We start from the raw sequence: 16,293 nt of genomic DNA, 5'->3' as shown, positions 1-16,293 counted from the left end.
GTTGCAGAACGTAGTTTTAAACCCAAAGACTAACTAACTCGTTTGTTTTTTATATTCCGCGCAGATAAATTTGGTAAAAACTTGTTTTCGCACTATCTATACTATTATAATAAAGCGTAAACACACACATCTTTGTTCCCTAAGATGCCAGCAACTATAGTATATTTTTGAATAATTCTTTTTTTAATAAAAAGCCCTACACTTACGTCACGCTTTAGGCTATATATATCACGCCATTAAGCTTAGGGGGTAAATATTTTGAATGAAAACCCTAATGTGGGACAGAGACCATAAGTTGCTGCCAACATCAGAGAAGCAAGGTTGCCATGGTTTCTCATAAGGTCATGTCATTTTGACATTTGCAATTGATAATTTGACACATCTAAACAACAAAATAATTTTTTTATAATTTTATGCGGATGAAGTCGCACGGGAATAGCTAGTATGATTATAAAGTCACTGGCGTATTAAAAAGGTCAAAAGGATGTCTATTAAATAAATATTTTCTACTTCATTGGTTTAATACCCAAGAGTTTTACTAACGGAAGTTCCTTCATACCTGCTCAATCATACTTCTTCCAGTTACTAAACTAATGAACGTTTTATTAAGAACTTTACACCATTGTGTTAAGATTCAAAACCGTCTGAAAATTACATTACACTTGTAAGAACCAGCAGGTGTTTGTTGACCACGCTTTTTTCTCTAAAGCCCGAAATCTTGTGAGAACTCCAAAGTAATTCGATCCTTATTACCCTTGAGATGAGCGGATGTAAGTATAAAGTAATCATCGTATGTTCTATGGTATGCTGATAAGGTTGACAATTGAAGTGGCAGTTAAACGGACAAGACCCACCGCTGTTTACTTCGACCTACTTTCTTTACGCTGTGGGTGTAAGGTTCTGTTCTAATATCTAGATAAAACGATTTATTATGTTTTCTAAGTATCGTGTACGTATTCGTATTACAAAACAGAATAATAATAAATAACGTTTTGTATTTGACAAAGTATACAACATTACTAGCAAATATTTCTGAAGGAATGCTACAAAATGTAACAATGTTTATAATATTTATGCTTTAACATAATATGTGGTGAAGATATATAATTTTATTTTGTTCAACTTAATAAAATATATAACTTCTAGCGTTGTACGGTTTGTCTCAACGTTATAGGCATTTACTTATCATATATTCAACAATGTAGGATTGTAAGAATTATTAAATAGTCACGTAGAGGTGGTTTGTTCACGTATAATTACTATGTCGTTCTTCTTATAACAAACTAGCTGTTGCTCTCGACTTTGCCCGTATAAAATTATAATTTTACTTACAGATAAATTATCTTTTTAATGGTGAAAGAATTTTTAAAATCGTTTAAGTTTTTACGTGAATCGAATACATACAAAAAAAGTATTATACAAATCTTTCCTCTTTATAATATTAGTATCGATATAGAATAAATATACATTAGTTGCATTCTGTTTCAATAAATTTACATTACAACAGTCTCTAAGTACACATTAAAATGTACTCGATGAACAGAAAACTTTCTTTCTCATGTTACAAAATTGGATAAGATACAAAATGTATTCAAAACTCAACTCAAACGTTTTCTGTTTTAATCATAATAAATATTAAAATGATACGTTTAAAAGTCTAGACGCTTTGATATCGTATATAAAATATCATAAAACAGCATCGCTTACATGAAATGTTCAATAGTAATGGGCTTAACTCGGACCCCTGAGGGAACCCAATTTACTTCTTTTTTCGGCACTATCGGCTTTAACTTTCCACGTTCAGCGAATTACGTTAACTTCTGCCCGCCGTATTACACGGTCCTCGCTAAATTACGATCAATTTATTCGAGGTTAGAAGATTTTAGGAACGGAGACTTTATAAAATGTTGAGAAACTCTTTACACATTTATTATGGAACTAAATTTTTGACTTTCCTTATAATCATCATTTACTAGCTGTTGCTTGCGACTTCTTCCGCGTGAAAAAAGGTTAGCCATATAGCCTATGTTACTCACAGATATTACCTTTCTAATAGTGAAAGATTTTTTTAAAATCGGCTCAGTAGTTTTTAAATAAATCGAATACCAAAAATTCCTCTGTATAATATTAATATAGATTGAGCATTTTTTTAATATCAATACAAATGCCAGTCTAGACTAGACGAATGAACAAATTCCCGTATTCTTTTAAAGGCAAACAACTGTCGTGTATAGAAATATGGGAAGTCACAGAGACGCGGAATCCTCAATAAATTGAATCAATTTTTATATATCTCGTATGTTTGACGTCATGCCATTTGAATTGCTAATTCAAGAGTTGACTTAACGAACTGTATATACGTATATTATTGCTTACAAACAATATTATTTAGTATAGCTTTTGCCCGCGACTCCGTCCGCGTGAAATTTAAAAATAATAGATGAATGAAAAAATATAGCCTATGTTACTCACAGATAAATTACCTTTTTAACAGCGAACGAATTTTCAAAATCGGCCCAGTAGTTTTTGAGTCTATTCAGTACATACAAACAAAGTTTTCCTCTTTATAATATTAGTATAGACATACAAAAAAGTTACTTTCATTGCTTTGTTTTGTTTCTAAAGAGGTCAATAAAACAAAAAATAATGTGGTTAAATCTATACTAATATTAAAGAGGGAAGATTTGTATTTTGGATATTAAAATAACTCAAAAACTACTGGGCCGATTTGAAAAATTCTTACACCGGTAGAAAGGTAATTAATCTGTGAGTAACATTTTTTAATTTTGCACGAACGAAGTCGCAAGCAACAGCTAGTATTGTATGATGAAATTGTTATGGCGTATCATTATTCCAAACATAAGTAAACATAGTTTATCGAATATTCTTTCTCAAGTCAGAAATAAATTAACAAACAATATACTTCATACGGATGGAACAATATGTTTGACGTAAGTTCCTACAAGTTAAGGGACAATAAGTGACCTTGGCACAAAAACATCGAGATAGCTTTAAGCGGGACAATCGAATACGTTCACAATCGATATACAAATTGTAATCATAGATAAAACAGCCTTACAAATAAACGCGGTATAAAGTTTAACTTAGGAATAAACTGAGTATAACCAAGTATTAGTAAAAAATCTGCTTACAATCAGTGTATTCCTAAGTTTAACTTTATACCGCATCCATTTCTAAGGCTGTTAAAATTTACTATACTTCAATTGTTTCATGACTTTAAACGTTAGCCAAAATGTAAAACAAATGAATAAAGGGAGTGTTTCTGTTACAAAGAGAGAAATTCACTTATATTTTTTAACAAATTTAACAATCACATATCTCAAGCCCGTAACCCAGTGGGATAGGCAGACCACGAACCACTATTTGGCTCACATCTCTCGATTATTTTACATTCGTACATGTATTAGGGTGAATAATTCCTTTCAGTTTTACATTATTGTGTCACACATGTAAAACAAAAGACGAAACTATCGCACAACTGTTAAGTCGCGCTTTGATTCCTATGAGCTATAGACACACTACTCGATTTTTAGTTGGGCAACTAAACCGTTGAATGGGTTGCAAAACAATCGACAATCGCAGAACTGTTGTGCCGTTTAATCAAAAGTGTGCGCTCACTCTTCATCTAACCCTTATGTATACTTAAATGTAACTCAATGGAATTGTAAGAAAGCATTCAGAATTTCTTTATTCGAATAAGTAACTTGTTAATTTAATCTGGGTGACGGAAGTTGAGGGATAAAATGAAAAATCTTAACCCAGTAAAGAACTTTCTAAAAACGCTTTTTAATTAAAATCTTAGTGTAATTTTTCACTTAGCTGCGACTCGTGCTAAGAATAAAACTGATTTTAAAGGATTTTGTCGGGTTTGATAAATTCATTTCTTAAAGCAAAGTTTGAAAACTAACGTCTATTAAGGCTAATTTTTAAAAGATTTAAAGAATTTTAAATTTCTCTGTATTGGAGATTGTTTAAAGCCTCTTGTATAAAAAAAATGGTAAAGTTAGCATACAGGAGCATACAAGAGCATATAGGAGCAGGAGCAACGGCCCGAGCCGAGGCTCCTGAGGGAGCCCTTGAGCCTAGTTACTCATAAAAGAGGTTTAGGCTAAGCGCCATCTGCGCTCGGCCACCTCAAGCCCGGTGAATCTGTAAATGCCTCTTCAAGGCAAACAGTGACAACTCAGTCACAAAAAAAAATAAAAAAAATTGCATATTGATTAGTTTTAAAGTGCAAAAAATATGTAAAAGGTGATGATGATAAGAGAGTGATGACAGAGATGACGGATGATAGTTATTTGGAAGACGAAAACCTGGTGAGCCGAAACTACTGGAGTAGGCATATGCAACAACGTCCTAAATTTAGACTTCTAAAGATTTATAAGCGGTTCACGATTCGATGTTTCTGTTCTGAGGGGTACACCGGTAGAGATAGACCTAGGAGATGGATGGATTGAGTGAAAGGTGACATGATCAAGAAGGGAATGATGACTGAGATGACGTCTGATTTGGAGGACGAAAACCCGGTGCGCCGACATTACGAGAGTAGGATAAGGCTGGGGAGATGATGATGTTTCTGTTCTGCAAGTTTCAGATATCTTTTGCCTTAGTCTTAAGAATTTATTTGCTAATGAACAAGTTCACATGAAGTCATAACGTTTGCAATTATAAGACACCAGATGGCGGCTCTTAATGCCACTTTGTTGTTATTTTCGATCGAGAGGCGACGGGAATAAAGCGAGCACTTTGAACGGCCGTCTTGACTGATGCAAGAGATAAATTCTTGCGAACACTTCAAGTTGCATACTTATTATTAACTCTTAGACTTAGCGACTTACGTTTACTAAACAAAACCCCATAGGTTAAGGGCACATCCGACCGCATTCGTGGGTTTGAATCCCGCCATTTAACAATTATCTTGACAAATCTCATACTAAATCCACTCTCAAAGACGTCTTAGCAATTCATGATTTTAAAGGCCGAATTCTGAAACTCAAAAACATCGCTTTGTGAACGACACTTACCATCTGATAGATATAATGTTCGTAAGATACGGGTTTCTTACCACGATTGAATTGTTTTAGCTCCCGATATTATTATTATTATTCGTGGTAAGAAACCCGTATCTTACGAACATTATATTTGTAAAAACCACGACAGTTTAAAGTTATAAATCTGATAGATTTCAATATTTTAATAGATTCAATTTAAGCATTACCTCATTTAAGATGTTATTGAATTTTTAAATTTCGTTTCACTATTCGGCCGTTGCCGTTTGACAAATAATGTCCAAAGTACGCAAGCCATATTCAAACAATGTAAGAATTTTAAGTTTGTCATTGGCCTTTAAAAATCGACCTTAAAAATTGAGGTAAACTTGAACTATAGTATTGTTTTGGCTGATATCCAACGTTAACGTAACCCACTCAATTCTTCATTATACAGAAACACAGTGGCAGTAAAAACTTAAAAAAATCAGAATAACAAGCTAAAATCCATCTAAAACCTTAAACAAGATAAAATAAATCTTAGATACATGTAGTTAGATTCGATAATTGTAGATCTATGAAATTTGATTACTAAAAAGTATTAAGACCACCCATTCACTCAACAATCTACAATTAAAGAATCCATAGATTAGATTGCGATACACGTAATTGAATATTATGCTTATTACCATCTCAGAGGCAACATAATACCAAGAAGTAATTAAAAAAGTTTATATTAATATTTCAATATGGTAATTTCATAATCGTCTCGATAAGTCGTGGCGTGCGGTGTTTAGTATTTACCGCGAGACCGGTTTGTGCAAAAACGATCATGACTTCAAAGGTTTATTCATTCGGTCAGGTGTAAAGACAGCCATACACTGATGTATATATGTATATTTTTTACATTCGTACTTCTAGTTATTCTAGTTATCAGATGTTGTTCGCGACTTTACAAAAAAATACAAATCTTTCGTCTTTATAATACGAGTATTAGCTTAAGTATATACAAGTCAAGAAATCTTAGAAATCTCGTGATTTTTTTTTTGTTATTACTAAATGTTTGTAAAGATGGTTTTAATAGGAATAATATGCTCAAAAAACAAAACTGTAGATCATAAATAGAAATAAGGTTAACTGTTTTTGTTGGCTTTAATTCGATTTATTATCTAAATAAAATAATTAATTAAAATATTTGAAAAATTTCCATTTACACGCCACAACATTTGTTAAATTGTTCACGTGTATGTACAGCTTTATGTATGGCGCGATATGGAATTCTTGTATATTTGCGGATGGCTGGGCTATTTTTTTGTCATGGCCTTGTTTTTAAGCATTTTTGATTCACCTTTTAATTGCACATGAACGGATCCCAATCGAAAAATAGTAATTTTAACAAGCATTATTTGCATAATTTACTAACTACATATACTCGTACTATAAAATGGATTCTCTAACCATCTGTATATTTATTAATCTATGACAAATTTTCCGTAAAACAATTTACCATTTCTTTTTAAAGCTAAATTCCTTAAATACTATTCTACACTACACTCTGGAGTACATAAATAAACGCCGGTCTAAATCGCCAACGACATCGTCATTCCATTGCTCATAATGGACAGGGAACTCAAGAATTGCGGTAAAAAACTCCGTCTGAATAAAAATATCGCTTTATTATTGTAATATCTAAGCCCCTTTGTAAGCCTCAGGGTCAGCTAAAGAAATCGGAGCAAGTACACGTATAATCTTTTGTTTTTTTTTTTTGTTGTTTAGCCTCACTCCGTTTCGGTACTTTTCTTGATTACTCGCATGTAAAAACTCTAGTAATATTGCCCGTGCAAACGTTCGACTTAGCCCGGATTGTGTTTTTTGTGTGGTGTAATTTTGAGATATCGTGTTTTGGACTTTTATGGGTTCGTTGACATACCCCTGAGGTGACCGTGATGTTGAATTACTTTTTTTAAATGTATCTTAATATCAGTTAGATAAAATCGTCTAATATTATATCTTTGTAATCCTATGATAAACGCATCTCAGTTAAAAGTTAACGAACACTGATTTATGTAAGCAGTTTTCAATACAAAATAAATCGTCTACTAGTTAGTTAACAGGTCATATTTCTTCAGAAACATACCTCGTAAGAATGTTAGTTCGTAGCACAGCATGTAATTCTTTCATACATTTCTAATTGTATTGAATTTAAACATGCAAAATATATATAAGTCCATAGATAAATGCCCATAGACTTAGCTTAGATAATAGACTAGCGACGCCTCTGCATTGCTTGCTCTTTGTAGCCATCTACGTTCAATTTTATTCCTTCTTGTGAAACACGCCTAATAGTATTATATTCTTATTGAACACTACGTTCGCGTGAAATAAAAAAAAACAAGCTAATAACTTATGTGTTCTTCCAGACTATCCTCTACATCTATGCCTTTTATCAAATTCGTTCAGCAGTTTAGGCTACAAGTTCTAACATCCGTCTAAACTTTCGCATTTATAATATTAGTAAGAAGTCAGATTAAATACTTATTATTTAAAGTAAATGTCAGTCGAGGAATACTCCAAAGTGAGGTTAGTTTTGTTGACAGCTGTTGACTGTTTCAATATTATTGTCTGGCGATAAAACGTTGGTAAATTCCATTGATAAGAATTATCTGTAGATGTGCATGGATATTATGTTATTTTTAAGAATATATGCAGCGATGGCCACCATCTTGTTGATTATTATAATATTTTACGAGCTATTGCTGGCAACTTAGAAAAAAATAGTAATAAATATGTTACTCAGCGATAACGTAGCATTTAATTGGTAAAAGAATGTTTGAAATCGGTCCAGTAGTTTTGAAGTTATTTCAATACATACAAAAAATATTTCCTCTTTTTAATATTAGTACAGATTACGTAAAAACTACTTCTGCATATGTTTTAATTTTATTAATATCACATTAGAAAGGGAGAAGTCTAATAACTTTTTAAAATTTGTAAGTAACATTTTAATAGAGAGATAGAGCATCGGTGGCTCAGTGGTTTGAACACTTGACTTGTAATCTACAGGTCTTGGGTTCGAATCCCGCCATGTACCAATGTGATTTTCAATTTTTCGAATTTTCATATGTACATAATTTACCCGACGTTCTTACGGTGAAGGAAAACATCGTGATGCAACCTGCACATATCGGCGAAGAAATTCAAAGATATGTGTGAAGTCAACCAACCCGCACTTGGCCAGCGTGGTTGACTATGGCCTAGTCACCCCATATTAGGGTAGGCTCCGAGCCTGGTGATGATGATGAACATTTTATTAATTAGGGAAGTGACAACCCTATACATTGAACGACGATTTGCGACAACAGTTATATCCTTCCTCTATTAGATAACTCACAGTTAAGTCCTAGTCGTTTGCGAACAAATATTAACTTGTCTAAATGCGTTTTAAACAAACTAATAAACATCTATATGGATATCAAATCATTAACAGTAATTACTTAATATAAACAAGTTTTGCTTCTCAAAAACGCACAACTTTTTTGAATATTTCAAAACTACATGAAATCACCACCATGTTTTTTAAATGACAGATATTTAAATTGTTAATTCAAAGCAATTCATTACTTAAAATTACTTCCCACCTAAAAAATCTTTGGTTGTAAGTATTTGCTGATAAGCAATAAGATATGTCATTCATTCATGACCTCTAATTGACCTTGTAGAAATCTTGTAAATAAGAAAAAGCGAGTAAGTCACGTCGGATTGCAATGGAGTCGTTAAAGCGTCCAATTAAGGTCCGCGGACACGTAGAGAAAAAGGCAACAAGCGCAGATAACGAGAGAGCCATTGGGACGAGGCCGAACGAATGGAAACGAATGAATGGGAAATGAATTCAACACAATGGAACGAATAGAATACTATTGGGACTACGATATGTACATTTTAAATTTTAAACGTAAAATAATACTAAAACTAAAATAAAACAACAACAGCATACCATACACCCATTTAATAAAATTATTTTTAACATTAAATAGCCGTTACTTAAAATATATTTTAACAAATTTAAACACGGACAAAACAGCAGCAAAAACATAAAAGCACATTTCATAAGACGGTAATGGCTAAAAATCACAAAAACGATCAAAAAAACCTCAGTCGCTTGACCAAGGTCAAACTTCCTGTTAGAGTTGACTTCGAAACATGTTTAAACAAAACGAATATGAGAACGGACACCATAAATTCCTAGAATACCTCAATGGCTAGGTAGTACCGAGAAATGCATACGGCTTAGGTGTCAGGTATAAATAAGTACCTAAATTGATTAGAATATTTGCTATTTCTTAATAATCATTCGATCAAAGTACTCGTGTCAGATGATTCATTGTATTTATAGAAATGTGAAACGAACTTTATAGTCTATGGTCAATATTCAGTCTATGACCATATTTTATAATCTTTGGTCAATGTACAATCTGTGGTCATGTTTTATAATCTATGACCAAAATATTTATTCAACTGGTTGTTAATCAGATATCAATTATGAAATATCTAAAAGGGTTAGAAATTGTGTTCTTCCATTTTTAGTCATGTAACAAAATACATAATGGAAATACATTAATATTAAAAAATTAAAAACAATTGAACGTTTACGATAGCATTCTCGAAAATTCGAAACTGATTGAATTGAATGAGATCGAAAACGACCCTTCACTCGCAATCAGTGAAAACATTTCTCCAGAATTATTTTGACGTCTATTTGAAAGAACAAGAACAATAAAAGCATTAATTCCTTAATCCCACAGCTGTAAGCTTAACGGGTTCTGCGAGAAATCTCGTTCGTTAAAACAGCTATTAAATGTCCATTTTAAATCCACGACCGCGACATTGAAAATCCCGCCTTTAAAAAAAAGATGGCGGCAAAATGACAGTTACGTTTGTGGAAAAGCATTTTTTCTTAACTCTTCATTTTTTTAATAACTGTTTAATAATTCGAATATTTTAAATATAATAAATTTGCTCTTTAATTTTCTACTATCACAGATTAAAAAATACACAATGATATTTTGCAATTAATACTTAGCCGTCTTTCTTAACCGCGTATTATTTGCGGTGAAGTGAACTAGTAGGGTGACAATAAAAAAAAACTGAGAATATTCATTTATAATAATCAGAAGATTGTCTGTGTTATTTATTTGCTAGAAAAGGACAGGTATAGGGAATTGAAGGAGAGACTGTAATGGATATATTTCAACATGTACACCTTCTTGTAAACATGAAGTAGTCGGCAAACAATAAAAAGTAATGTTTTATTAAAATATTCTTATAAACACTTATACAGAATAATAAAAAAAAACATACAGACGAATTGAGTACCTCCTTCTTTTGGGAAGTCGGTCAAAAATAGTATATAAAAGGTTTTATTTACTTTTTTCGTAATTCATACACTACATACTTCAATTTACACGAGTTCATTTTTTATTGCAATCTCTCAATTTAAGTACGCGTCTCGTGAACAAACGACCTCACTTAACCTGCATTAAGCACAATCTAAGTTATCGTCTCGCGGGATGACTGTTCTCTTAATTAACTAAATCAATACTTTATCATGCTTCTTGAAAACAGAAAATAAAACCTCGTAAAGTTTGCAAAGGACGTCTTGTTATTTTCTTTATAATAATAGATTTTAAAAACCTAACTATATTTATCATAACTTTTTTGACCGACTTCTCAAAAGAAGGAGGTACTCAATTCGTCTGTATGTTTTTTTATGTGTTACGGCATAACTCCACCGCTAGTGGACCGATTTTGATAATTCTTTTTTTATCCGAATGGTAATGCTTGCAGGTGGGTCCCATTTTTTTGTTAGATTTCTGAAGTCAAAGACTACGACATATTTATTTAAGCATATGTCTACCCTTAACTGTGCTATTGGCGTTTAATACACTAAAGTTCGTATAAATGATGTAATTAAAGCTGTTATTAATCGAGACCTGACCTTTATATACAATCGTATGTTACAACACAATAACCAATAATTGGTACTATCATTTATTCAATAAATAAGGCATTGTTGACTACAAACGGTCAGGTTTCTGTAACAATATCTTTATTGTTTACGCCTTGGCGCTCGATATACAAGATATTGTGGATTTATTTTACATGTATCTTATTGCTGATTTATGAAAACACGATCTACTGGATATTAAAATCATTGTTTTTAAAAATACGGACAATTCTGTCACAGTCTTTTAAAGTCGTGTAACACACTGAACCTAAAGCAAGCCAGTGTCAAAGAGTAACGTTAGGCATATAACATAATTGGAGTGTCGCTGTCGCTTGTTGAAGATTCGCTTATAACGAACATTTAAATATTTTTTTCTGTTTGTATGCAAGCCGCGTTAGTTCCGGTTAATCTCCGAATTGACTGGGTCTATTTCGACCGGACTTTCACTCAAGGGTAGCTGACATAGACGGGAATATTATAGGCAAATTTTTTATCTTAATATTGCGAGGTCGCGGGCAGCAGTTAGTTAAACATAATGTCCGATTCTGAATAAACTGTGTTTTGATTTTTTTTATAATATAAGGTGGCAAATGAGCAAGCGGCCACCTGAATCCACCGAAATGGAAAGCGACCGCTGCCCATAAACATCCACAATTGTAGATGCGTTGCCTACCCTTAATTGCCCAAGGATGAGATGCACATAAAGAGGACATTTCCCCTTCCTATGCGTCTCCTCTACCGTCAAATCCACTTTTCCTTCCCATACTTTCTTCTTAAGAAAAGTGTGGTAAGGGAAAGGGACTAAAATTAGACCTCCAGCACCACACTCATCCGACGAAACGCGGAATTGCTACCACTTCACGCCTGTATTCTGTGTGATCGTTTTATTACACCGGGCGCGCCTGCCCATTCGAAAATCTACAGCAGGAGTTTTAGTGCTTGCTTTGGTTCTTTTGTGGTAGTATACTAAAGGCCTAATACTTTTCAATATCAGAATAATAATGACAAAAGTTTTTTTTTATGTATGTACGTGTGAAGGTGACCAATTTGAATGTTACAAATTGTTTTTTTTATTAATACTTAATTTGTTTTATTACATAATTTCAACACGTTGAGTGATTCGTTCCGAAACACGATTGCGGTGTACGAAATCGTAAAATCCAATGTAATTTGTGTCTACATTGTGACATAGTATTGTTTAATGGTTTTTTACTTATATTGCGTTGTAAAAAATCTAGGTAAATGGAGGAATAAATAACTGACGATAAATTTATTATTACGTAAAGGTTCACAGAATATTATACTAATATTATAAATGTGAAAGTTTGGATTTTTCTTTAATTCCACGCGGACGAAGTCGCGAGCGAAAACTAGTATTTTAATAAAACATAATGTTCGCAAAAAACAAAGATATTTCATCTTCAGTATTTACACACGAATACACAATTTCTTACTGAATAGAAATTTTTTGTCAACCCTAGTTTAACATTGTGACAGCTTCTACATTATTACGTAAGATTTTCCAGCAATAGCAATGACAATACTAGTCTTTGACACTGGCTGGTAATAAACCAGAAAAAAAGTATAAAAAACCAAATACAATTCGAACAGCCATTGATATCGAATCGTAAACCATAGACGATTAAATTTCCACTTTATGCGCGGTTTACACTTGGCCAGTTGGACAGTCGCAGAGCTACGCATACTTGTTTTGTTACTGACGCCAGTTAGTGTTTAGAGTATGCCAGTCCAGTACTACAGACTAACTGTTGGCCAAGCGTGAACCGAGCGTACTATCGCTAAATTGAAAAGCATTCAAATCCGGGCATGGAAATAAGTCGTGATCAAGTCGACGTCCGTGAACATAAAGGCCAGCCGTGAGTCTAGTCTTTCACTATAATTGATCTTTGTATCGCCTTTCCAACATTACAAGGATTGCTATAAAATTATAGAGTGGCGGAATCAACGGTAAATTGATAAATACAGACTAAAACAGCGTATGACGTCAGAAAATTGTACAGCATTTACGTAAAATTGAAGATAAAAAAACAAAAGTATTGTATATCTTAACAATTGATTACAAACTACAATTCAATGAGTTTTTTTAATCTAAGTAACATTTAAGAGAAAAGATCGTTACTTTAATTTATTTACGTTTGTTCATAATAAACTCATAATCTACTAAAGATTTCAAAAATTCTCGCATATTAAGGAACCTACACCTTCACTGAATAACACAGGCTATAATAAATATAAATATAATTTAAACGTGACAATCCGTAAATAATATACCATTTAAACATTGTCTTATCAGTAAAAAAAAGATTAAATAAATAAAGATAACAATAATTAATTGATAGGTAATTTATGATAAACTACAAATTACGCTGTACGATATACCAGGACCGTAAAATTTTGTACAAAACAATAAAAAAATGTTGTAAAGACTACCTCACACGTGTCCACTATTTACACAAATGCTCGTTTACACAATTGTCAATATCCTTGCACAGTATTGAAATGATGCGGGTGTATTTGCCATACCGAGTATTACCATTTCCAACACGTACAAAGACTTTCTGAACGAAATCGCGATAATAATGCAATCAAAAACATCTAAACACGCCAGTTGATAAGAAAAATACAAACCGTTAAAATCCGTTCACTTGTACACTACCTGAGTTACAAACATTCCAAAAATTCACTTAAAAAAAACAATAACCATCTTTTACACTATAAAAATCAACAGTTGTGGACACGAAACACTTACACAGCGTCAAACACAGCACTCGCGAAAATAAAGTATAACAATGTTTTTTTTTCACGAAAGTTATCACGCGACTTCGGTAAACGCACAACACGACCACCTTGCACGAGAGTCTGTCTAAAACTGACGCGCTTGCGAGAGCGAGAAAAATATCTAAAACGAGGTAATACGGAATGCTATAAGTGTGAAAGAGAGGTGTGAAATTGAAGAATGGAGTTAGCGGAATCGCACCGCCGTGACCGAGAATGACCACATGGCCACGCATTTTGTTTAGTGCGACGATTGCACAAATTGAGAGTTGGCGCGTTTTTGTTAACATACACGTGTTTTAAATTTGTTTTTAAAATAACTTCAAAGCTTAGAGGAGTGGTTTCTTTGTTTATTCCGACACTCAGTGCTTTAATGACCGTTAAGTAAATGTTGGAAATAATAAAACAGTGGAGTAGGTAGCTATTCTGTATAGAAAAAGTTTTGAATTGAATTTCTTTTATTGTACATGTATTATTTATTTCACCGTTTTAAAACATTATCTGCTTACGCTTATAATTGCTTTTATAACAGATTCTGAAACCAAAAATCTAAGAATTCCTTTGCTGTGTATATTATTATTTTTTAGTAATTATTAGTTTTATCGAAATATATACGTACCTAATGTTGTTTGGTTTAAGAAATGCATCCTTTATTGTTATTAAATAGTAATACAGCTTTATTAAGCAATCAGTGTTGACCGCTATAACCTATTACCAGTTCGGCTTAATAAGTGAAATGAGGTCAAAACCGAGAAATGCATAAATTTGGTGTTTTGTCGCTCTTTTTGTTGGCACATTACTTACCTCTTTTATTAAAAAAATGTAAATTAAATCGACTTCTCCGTGGCACAGTTACGTTTTGAAGATACTGGCATTAAGTAACTACAGACTGACATTTTCGTATATATGCTTGATTAAAAAAAAAAAACTACTTAATTATGTATTATTGAATTTAATATAAAATAAGGTACCGTTATTTCTGTATTATTATTGGATTGTTGTTGAAATAACTGAAAAACTACTTAGCCGATTTCGAAAATTCTTTTAACGTTATAAAGCTACGCTACCACTGAATAACATAGGCTATATTCAATTCCAGAAGGACGAAGTGGCGTACAGCCGCTACTGCTATAATAAAATAAATCATTTATTACATAGATTCTAATGAAAATAAGATGAAAAGTGATATACATCTATATTAGTATATATGTAAACTATGAGAATTCGTCTGTGTACTTTGTATATAAAAACGCTGACGTAATGATTGACAAATTGTGGACGCGTGACTAGAGCAAATCCTTCCAACACGCAGGAAGTAAAAACGAGAAAAATGAAAAGATTTACGCAGTCGCTGAGACGAATGTTAATATTTACTACGAGAGATGTTTGATAAATCCAATTAAAAAACAGTAAAACCTCTTTGGGAGGCACAATCTTTCGAAATTCATTTTAGAAACATCTCATTAGAAATGTTTAAAAAAGAAATATGCACTTCGTTACATAGGTTTATTGGCTAGTTTATTTATGGCTAACTAGCTTTCGCCCGCAATTCCGTCCGCGTGGAACTAATAAAAAATAAAAGTGAGTAGCCTATGTGTTCTTCCAGACTATCCTCTACATCTATACCAAATTTCATCGAAATCCGTTCAGTCGTTTAGGCTACAAACTCTAACAAACATCCATCCATCTAAACTTTCGCATTTATAATATTAGTTTAAGATTTACAAAGCACAAAACTACACGATAACTTCAAAATACACGTTAAAGGTAAGAAACCCCGGGTAATGTAACATTCTACTCGAGGCGTCTGAAAAAATGGACAAGAAATATTTAAAAAAAGGGCGGAAAGGGCTTGCGGAAACGCGGGAAAAACTTTCTCCGTGAGTTTTTATTTCGCGGCCGCTTTGCTCTCGAGTGTGGCTCGAGGATGCCCTTTATCTACCGGTTATGGTTGCTCTGACCTGACGCTAGGGTGCGCTCTGTAGCAATATTGTAAGGAAAATCCATAGTTAGAGAAATTTTGTAAAAGTCTCCCCAATTTAAATTAGACCTACGCAACAGGTTTTAAACCTCCGTTCCATTTCACTTTAAATTATTTACCTTTATGCTATAGGAAATCCAAGATTATTTAATAATAGTTATAGCTCGCGACTTCGTTTGAGTAAAATTAAAAAAAATAGCTTAAGTAACTCACTATTAACGTAGCTTTTTAATGGTGAAAGAATTTTTGAAATCGGTCCAATAGTTTTTGAGTTATATCAATATTTTCTTTTTATAATGTTAGTACAGACTATACTACCAACCTATCGATACATGAACACTCATTATATACCTAAAACTCTATTTGTTTCCATTCTCTTCTTCTAATAATATTACGCTACCTTTTTACCTTTTAATTACAACGAACTGATGACGTCATAGCAATGACATCTTTGTTAAGAACCCAGTTAACAGTATACGGTCTACTTTACCTGGAAAACATCA

General features: G+C 32.8%; 1 protein-coding gene across 1 annotated transcript in view; it reads right to left on the bottom strand.

Moving 5' to 3' along the window:
* The window catches only part of LOC106110692 (protein Dok-7-like), a 123,323-nt gene extending 109,682 nt beyond the window's left edge, over positions 1–13,641 (bottom strand). Inside the window, exon 1 of the mRNA XM_013292591.1 lies at positions 13,465–13,641. The gene's annotated coding sequence lies outside the window, so the exon portion shown is untranslated. The remainder of the gene's footprint in view (positions 1–13,464) is intronic.
* Between the last annotated feature and the right edge of the window lie 2,652 nt (positions 13,642–16,293).

The sequence above is a fragment of the Papilio polytes genome, unplaced genomic scaffold (assembly GCF_000836215.1).
Source record: "Papilio polytes unplaced genomic scaffold, Ppol_1.0 DF824191.1, whole genome shotgun sequence".
Lineage (NCBI taxonomy): Eukaryota > Metazoa > Arthropoda > Insecta > Lepidoptera > Papilionidae > Papilio > Papilio polytes.
Note: the sequence above shows the minus strand (reverse complement) of the source record. Positions and strands in the feature narration are given on the sequence as shown.